Source organism: Lipotes vexillifer, unplaced genomic scaffold (assembly GCF_000442215.2).
Source record: "Lipotes vexillifer unplaced genomic scaffold, Lipotes_vexillifer_v1.1 scaffold664, whole genome shotgun sequence".
Lineage (NCBI taxonomy): Eukaryota > Metazoa > Chordata > Mammalia > Artiodactyla > Lipotidae > Lipotes > Lipotes vexillifer.
Window position 1 is genome coordinate 585,962 of NW_006782421.1, and position 9,006 is coordinate 594,967.

Consider the following 9,006-nt stretch of genomic DNA (forward strand, 5'->3'; position numbering starts at 1 on the left):
TAATGATAGTGAAGATGATCCAGGACCTCGGATAAAGGAGGGAGGCAAAGAGCGAGAAGATGCAAGAAATGTTTAGCAAAGATCTAGAAGGATTAAAGAACGAACAAAGAGAGATGAACAATACAATAACTGAAATGAAAAATACACTAGAAGGAATCAATAGCAGAATAACTGAGGCAGAAGAACAGATAAGTGACCTGGAAGACAGAATGGTGGAATTCACGGCTGTGGAACAGAATAAAGAAAAAAGAATGAAAAGAAATGAGGACAGCCTAACAGACCTCTGAGACAATAATAAACGCAACAACATTCACATTATAAGGGTCCCAGAAGGAGAAGAGAGAGGGAAATGACCGAAGAAAATATGTGAAGAGATTATAGTTGAAAACTTCCCTAACATGGGAAAGGAAATAGCCACCCAAGTCCAGGGAGTGCAGGGAGTCCCATACAGGATAAACCCAAGGAGAAACACGCCGAGACACGTAGTAATCAAATTGGCTAAAATTAAAGACAAAGAAAAATTATTGAAAGCAGCAAGGGAAGAACAACAAATAACATAAAAGGGAACTCCCATGAGGTTAACAGCTGATTTCTCAGCAGAAACTCTACAAGCCAGAAGGGAGTGGCATGATATACTTAAAGTGATGAAAGGGAAGAACCTACAACCAAGATTACTCTACCCGGCAAGGATCTCATTCAGATTCGATGGAGAAATCAAAAGCTTTACAGACAAACAAAAGCTAAGAGAATTCAGCACCACCAAACCAGCTCTACAAGAAATGCTAAAGGAACTTCTCTAAGTGGGAAACACAAGAGAAGAAAAGCACCTACAAAAACAAGCCCAAAATAATTAAGAAAATGGTAATAGGAACATACATATCAATAATTACCTTAAACGTGAATGGATTAAATGTTCCAACCAAAAGACACCGGCTTGCTGAATGGATACAAAAACAAGACCCATATATATGCTGTCTACAAGAGACCCACTTCAGACCTAGGGACACATACAGACTGAAAGTGAGGGGATGGAAAAAGATATTCCATGCAAATGGAAATCAAAAGAAAGCTGGAGTAGCAATACTCATATCAGATAGAATAGATTTTAAAATAAAGAATGTTACAAGAGACAAGGAAGGACACTACATAATGATCAAGGGGTCAATCCAAGAAAAAGGTATAACAATTATAAATATATATGCACCCAACATAGGAGCACCTCAATACATAAGGCAACAGCTCTAAAAGAGGAAATCAACAGTAACACAATAGTAGTGGGGGGCTTTAACACGTCACTTACACCATTGGACAGATAATCCAAACAGAAAATTAATAAGGAAACACAAGCTTTAAATGGTACAATAGACCAGATAGGTTTAATTGATATTTATAGGACATTCCATCCAAAAACAACAGACTACATTTTCTTCTCAAGTGTGCACAGAACGTTCTCCAGGATAGACCACATCTTGGGTCACAAATCAAGCCTCAGTAAATGTAAGAAAATTGAAATCATATCAAGCATCTTTTCTGACCACAACGCTATGAGATTAGAAATGAATTACAGGGGAAAAAACATAAAAAAACACAAACACATGGAGGCTAAACAATACGTTACTAAATAACCAACAGATCACTAAAGAAATCAAAGAGGAAATCAAACAATACCTACAGACAAATGACAATGAAAACACAACAATCCAAAACCTACGGGATGCAGCAAAAGCAGTTCTAAGAGGGAAGTTTATAGCTATACAAGCCTACCTCAAGAAACAAGAAAAATCTCAAATAAACAATCTAACCTTACACCTAAAGGAACTAGAGAAAGAAGAACAAACAAAACCCAAAGTTAGCAGAAGGAAAGAAATCATAAAGATCAGAGCAGAAATAAATGAAATAGAAACAAAGAAAACAATAGCAAAGATCAATAAAACTAAAAGCTGGTTCTTTGAGAAGATAAACAAAATTGATAAACCATTAGCCAGACTCATCAAGGTAAAGGGGGAGAGGACTCAAATCAATAAAATTAGAAATGAAAAGGAGAAGTTACAACAGCCACTGCAGAAATACAAAGCATCCTAAGAGACTACTACAAGCAACTCTATGCCTATAAAATGGACAACCTGGAAGAAATGGAAAAGTTCTTAGAAAGGTATAACCTTCCAAGACTGAACCAGGAAGAAATAGAAAATATGAACAGACCAATCACAAGTAATGAAATTGAAACTGTGATTAAATATCTTCCAACAAACAGAAGTCCAGGACCAGATGGCTTCACAGGTGAATTCTATCAAACATTTAGAGAAGAGCTAACACCCATCTTCCTCAAACTCTTCCAAAAAATTGCAGAGGAAGGAACACTCCCAAACTCATTCTACGAGGCCACCATCACCCTGATACCAAAACCAGACAAAGATACCTCAAAAGAAGAAAACTACAGACCAATATCACTGGTGAACATACATGCAAAAATCCTCAACAAAACACTACCAAACAGAATCCAACAACACATTAAAAGGATCATACACCATGATCAAGTGGGATTTAGCCCAGAGATGCAAGGATTCTTCAATACATGCAAATCAATCAATGTGATACATCATATTAACAAATTGAAGAATAAAAACCATATGATCATCTCAAGAGATGCAGAAAAGGCTTCTGGGGCTTCCCTGGTGGCGCAGTGGTTGAGAGTCCGCCTGCCGATGCAGGGGACATGGGTTCGTGCCCCGGTCTGGGAAGATCCCACATGCCGTGGAGCGGCTGGGCCCGTGAGCCATGGCCGCTGAGCCTGCGCGTCCGGAGCCTGTGCTCCGCAACGGGAGAGGCCACAACCGTGAGAGGCCTGCGTACCGCAAAAAAACATAAAAATAAAAAAAGCTTCTGACAAAATTCAACACCCATTTATGATAAAAACTCTCCAGAAAGTGGGCATGGAGGGAACCTACTTCAACATGATAAAGGCCATATACGACAAACCCACAGCAAACATCATTCTCAATGGTGAAAAACTGAAAGCATTTCCTCTAAGATCAGGAACAAGACAAGGATGTCCACTCTCACCACTCTTATTCAACATAGTTTTGGAAGTCCTAGCCACGGCAATCAGAGAAGAAAAAGAAATAAAAGGAATCCAAATTGGAAAAGAAGAAGTAAAACTGTCACTGTGTGCAGATGACATGATACTATACATAGAGAATCCTAAAGATGCCACCAGAAAGCTACTAGAGCTCATCAATGAATTTGGTAAAGTTGCAGGATACAAAATTAATGGACAGAAATCTCTTGCATTCCTATACACTAATGATGAAAAATCTGAAAGAAAAATTGAGGAAACACTCCCATCTACCACTGCAACAAAAAGAATAAAATACCTAGGAATAAACCTACCTAGGGAGACAAAACACCTGTATGCAGAAAACTATAAGACACTGATGAAGGAAATTAAAGATGATACAAACAGATGGAGAGATATACCATGTTCTTGGATTGGAAGAATCAATACTGTGAAAATGACTATACTACCCAAAGCAATCTACAGATTCAATGCAATCCCTATCAAATTACCAATGGCATTTTTTACAGAACTAGAACAAAATATCTTAAAATTTGTATGGAGACACAAAAGACCCCGAATAGCCAAAGCAGTCTTGAGGGAAAAAAACGGAGCTGGAGGAATCAGACTCCCTGACTTCAGACTATACTGCAAAGCTACAGTAATCAAGACAATATGGTACTGGCACAAAAACAGAAATATAGATCAATGGAACAGGATAGAAAGCCCAGAGATAAACCCACACACCTATGGTCAACTAATCTATGACAAAGGAGGCAAGGATATACAATGGAGAAAAGACAGTCTCTTCAATAAGTGGTGCTGGGAAAACTGGACAGCTACATGTAAAAGAATGAAATTAGAACACTCCCTAACACCATACACAAAAATAAACTCAAAATGGATTAAAGACCTAAATGTAAGACCAGACACTATAAAACTCTTAGAGGAAAACATAGGAAGAACACTCTTTGACATAAATCACAGCAAGATCTTTTTTGATCCACCTCCTAGAGTAATGGAAATAAAAACAAAAATAAACAAATGGGACCTAATGAAACTTAAAAGCTTTTGCACAGCAAAGGAAACCATAAACAAGACGAAAAGACAACCCTCAGAATGGGAGAAAATATTTGCAAATGAATCAACGGACAAAGGATTAATCTCCAAAATATATAAACAGCTCATGCAGCTCAATATTAAAAAAACAAACAACCCAATGCAAAAATGGGCAGAAGACCTAAATAGACATTTCTCCAGAGGAGACATACAGATGGCCAACAAACACATGAAGAGCTGCTCAACATCACTAATTATTAGAGAAATGCAAATCAAAACTACAATGAGGTATCACCTCACACCAGTTAGAGTGGGCATCATCAGAAAATCTACAAACAACAAATGCTGGAGAGGGTGTGGAGAAAAGGGAACCGTCTTGCACTGTGGGAATGTAAATTGATACAGCCACTATGGAGAACAGTATGGAGGTTCCTTAAAAAACTACAAATAGAACTACCATATGACCCAGCAATCCCACTACTGGGCATATACCCTGCGAAAACCATAATTCAAAAAGACACATGCACCCCAGTGTTCACTGCAGCACTATTTACAATAGCCAGGTCATGGAAGCAACCTGAATGTCCACTGACAGATGAATGGATAAAGAAGATGTGGCAATGGAATATTACTCAGCCATAGAAAGAAACGAAATTGAGTTATATGTAGTGAGGTGGATGGACCTAGAGTCTGTCATACAGAGTGAAGTAAATCAGAAAGAGAAAAACAAATACCATATGCTAACACATATATATGGAATCTAAAAAAAAAAAAAAAAAAAAAGGTTATGAAGAACCTAGGGGCAGGACACCAATAATGACGCAGATGTAGAGAATGGACTTGAGGACACGGGGAGGGGGAAGGGTAAGCTGGGACGAAGTGAGAGAGTGGCACGGACACATATACACTACCAAATGTAAAATAGATAGCTAGTGGGAAGCAGCCGCATAGCACAGGGAGATCAGCTCAGTGCTTTGTGACCACCTAGAAGGGTGGGATAAGGAGGGTGGGAGGGAGACACAACAGGGAGGAGATACGGGGATATATGTATACGTATAGCTGATTCATTTTGTTATATAGCAGACACTAACACACCACTGTAAAGCAATTATACTCCAATAAAAATGTTAAAAAAAAAAAAAAAAAAAAAAGCCCTGCTGGTCCAGGGACTTCCCTGGTGGCGCAGTGGTTAAGGATCCGCCTGCCAATGCAGGGGACACGGGTTCAAGCCCTGGTCCGGGAAGATCTCACATGCCGCAGAGCAACTAAGCCCGTGTGCCACAACTACTGAGCCCACGTGCCACAGCTACTGAAGCCCGCGCGCCTAGAGCCCGTGCTCCATAACAAGAGAAGCCACCTCAATGAGAAGCCGGCGCACCACAACAAAGAGCAGCCCCCTCTCACCACAAGTAGAGAAAGCCCCGCACAGCAATGAAGACCCAACGCAGCCAAAAATAAATTAAACTAAATAAATAAATTTGTTCATAAAAACCCCTGCTTTTCCACCATCTGAGATGGGTGTCAAAGGGCAGTAAGGTCCTATATGGGCAGGTAAGCTCTGAGGAAGAAAACATAAATCCATCGGAGACTAAGCAAACAGTGGGAAGAAATCACCACTAGGGTAGGTACGTCAGTCCTCAGTATCTGCTGGTCCCACATCTGAGGAGCCACCCAACTGAGGACTGAAAACATTTGGGAAAAAAAGCTTCCAGAAAGTTCCAAAAAGCAAAACTTGAATTTCCCACACGCCTGGCAACTATTTAAATAGCATTTACTTTGTATTTACAACTCTTTATATCGTATCAGGTATTATAAGTGATCTAGGGATGATTTAAGGTACACTGGAGGATGTGCATAGGTAATATACAAATACTACCCCATTTTATATCAGGGACTTGAGCATCCACAGATTTTGGTATTGGGGGCAGGGGGCAGGTCCTGGAACCAACCCTCCTGCAGATACAGGGAGACTGAATGCGAGGAAGGCTGTGAGTCTGAACATACTGCTGCTGTAAAATTTGTTTCAACTTAACCTATTTTCCAGCAGACTGTTTTTTTCATGATGCCTCCCCCCTCACCCGCAACGGACCGCACACAGCTTGTGGGATCTTAGTTCCCTGACCCCAGGCCCTTGGCGGCGAAAGCACAGAGTGCTAACCACTGGACCGCCAGGGAAGTCCCTCACAATATGCTTTTCTTTTTCCCGGTGGCTCAACTGGTAGCAAGTGCTTTTCTATATATTGAGCCTCTTTTTCTTGGTGCTAAAGCAAAGCACTGTGATTTCTCTGACTTTGAGCAAAACCCCAGATGGCCCAACTCGAATAGAAAAGAGGTTGAAAGAAAGTTTAATCTTATAAGCTCTTCTATAAACAATGTGAAAAAAAACTGGTTAGGTGTCTGGCTTGTGGTATTTTACTTCTTATGAGGTCATACAGCAGTGACAACAAAGCAGAACCTGAAATTGCGGAGATCTGGTCCCATTTTTGCCATTGGTGTAACTAACGACACAAGAGTTTACTTCGCTACTTCGGGCTTGTTTGCTCATTAACACTTGCCAACGCTGCTTTCCAAAAGTGGAAAGGACGCACCGGGCCCTTGGCAATGGGAGGAGAGAGTAAAAAACCATCCGCCACAGGGAATAACCGCAAGACCCCAAGGCAAATCTACAGGGAGTCCAGAGGCCCTTACAGTGTTCCCCACCTTTCAGCCTGAATGTGAACCCTCTCTGTACACACTGTCCGAAGACCCCGTGACCTTTTCCTTTCAAAGCCTCACTCCCTTGTTACTTCAGCTTCACAGGGATATCTTTGCATGCGGACTAGAAATCGGTCCTAACGGAGCTCCGCCCCGTCCAATACAGCAGCCGGGACCCGTGGGACCTGCTGACCACTTGAAATGCAGCCAGTGGGAACTGAGAGGCGCTGCCCCAGTAAAATACAGGCGGAATTTGAAGACTTAGTAGGTGAAAATAATGTGAAGTGAGATAAGTCAGAGAAAGACTGATGCTGTATGCCATCACATACACGTGGGCTTTACCAGAGCAGAACTGATACAAACAGGGAAGAGAATGGTGGTTATCAGGGGCTGGGGGAGGGCGAACAGGAGCGAAGGTTTAAGGATCCAAATTCCCAACCAGTAGAAAATAAATCCTGGAAATGAGTGCACAGTACAGGGATGACACAGACAACAATACCGTATTATAAACATCAAACCTGCCAGGAGACTAGGTCTTAGTTATTCCCAGACAGACAGACAGACACACACACGCGCGCGCAAGCAAGCAATGTAAATATGTAAGTCTTATACCCATCACCTGTTGGTAATATTCTGGACGTACTGGAGCACGCAGACTACACGATTACATTAATTTCACCTGCTTCTCTCTGCGCGCACTCACGGGTCTCCTAGAAACATGCCCTGCCACAGTGGCTCCCGTTACACCGGCCGGAGCCGCTCTGATCACCCATCGGAGCCGAAGCAAGGAATGAGGTTAAGGCTCCACAGGCCTCGGCACCGCTGGGTCCGCGCGGATGCACTCACGGCTCTGCGCCCGCGCCCCTCGCCCACCGGCCTCCAGCCCCGCCTGCGGCCCACGTGGCTGCGCTGCGCTCGGTCGTCCGGTCCCGCGGAAGGGAGGCCCGCTGCGCTCTGCGGTCCGGTCGGTCCGGACGGGGGAGCCCCGGGCGGAAGCTGCCGGGCGCTTCCTGCGGGGGAGAGAGAGGAGGAGGGAGAGGGGGAGGAGGGAGGTCGGGGGACCGGGATGGGAGCGCGCTCGTTCGCGGCACGGGCATCTCTGCTGCGGGGCCGGGGCCGGGGCCGCGCTTGGCCTCCCGCTTTAGTCTCTGCGGCCTGAACTGAAAACGTAGACCCGAGAGGCACTGCTGAGTCCCTGGGCGCCACCGTGAGCGCTCCAGATTCACTGTTTCCTCGAGTGGTGTTCACCCGTGGGAAACTCTTTACTCCCAAACGCCTTGTTCCCTCAGCATTCGCAGAGCAAAAGCTGCATAGGTTTCTGTTTGTCACTAAGTGAAAATCATTCTTAAAAACTACAAAGATTTACCTACAGTGTATAAATTTAGTTGCAGGAAACAAATTATCTAACTTAACCCTAAGGAATGTTCCAAAAGTAAATGCAATGCAATAATTGGTTACACACACTTCAGTGATGATTTCTGAATAAGTGCCCGTGACCTAAAACTTCTGTTCATCCAGCTTGTGACATGAGTGAATGATTTGTTTCAACAGACCCTTCTCCTGGTCTCACAGTGCAAAGGCGGTGCAAACAGGCTTCTATCTTGACCAAACAACTGCAACCCCAACTGACACACACAGCCAAATCTGAGTTCTTTTAGGCTTGTAACTAACGCTGACCTACAGGACTACAGCTGTGCTGAACGGAATGGAGAGGAGTTAAAAGCACATGTGACTCCAGGAAGATGCACAGCCCGTAATACAATCCATAAAAGTCCACGCTGCACTGGGTTCTCTCTGCAGTATTAGGATGACCAAGTGTCTGCCCTCCAGTTAGTTTTAACGGCAAACCACCATTTTCTAAATGACTCAGGGAGGTTTAATCGAGTAGGAGAGTGAATGGAAGAGAAACCGTTGATTCGGTTCTAAAATGTGCTTTAAATCATAGTGCAATAAATAATAACTGAAAGGATTTATGCATCAAAGTTAAAAAATTACCATTAGTTTCACCCTCAAGATTAAAGGAGAAGTGGGAATCTGCTCGGCATGCAGTCATGTGATTTGCTCTAATTTCTAGATTTCCGGGAGACTCGGATCCAGCTGAGGCAGGCTCCCAGGTCTGAGGTCTTTGCCCTGTTTCCCACGGTGGGAATCCAGCCCATGTCCCCAGCCGGACAGGCCGTCACGGGCATTCCCGGCAA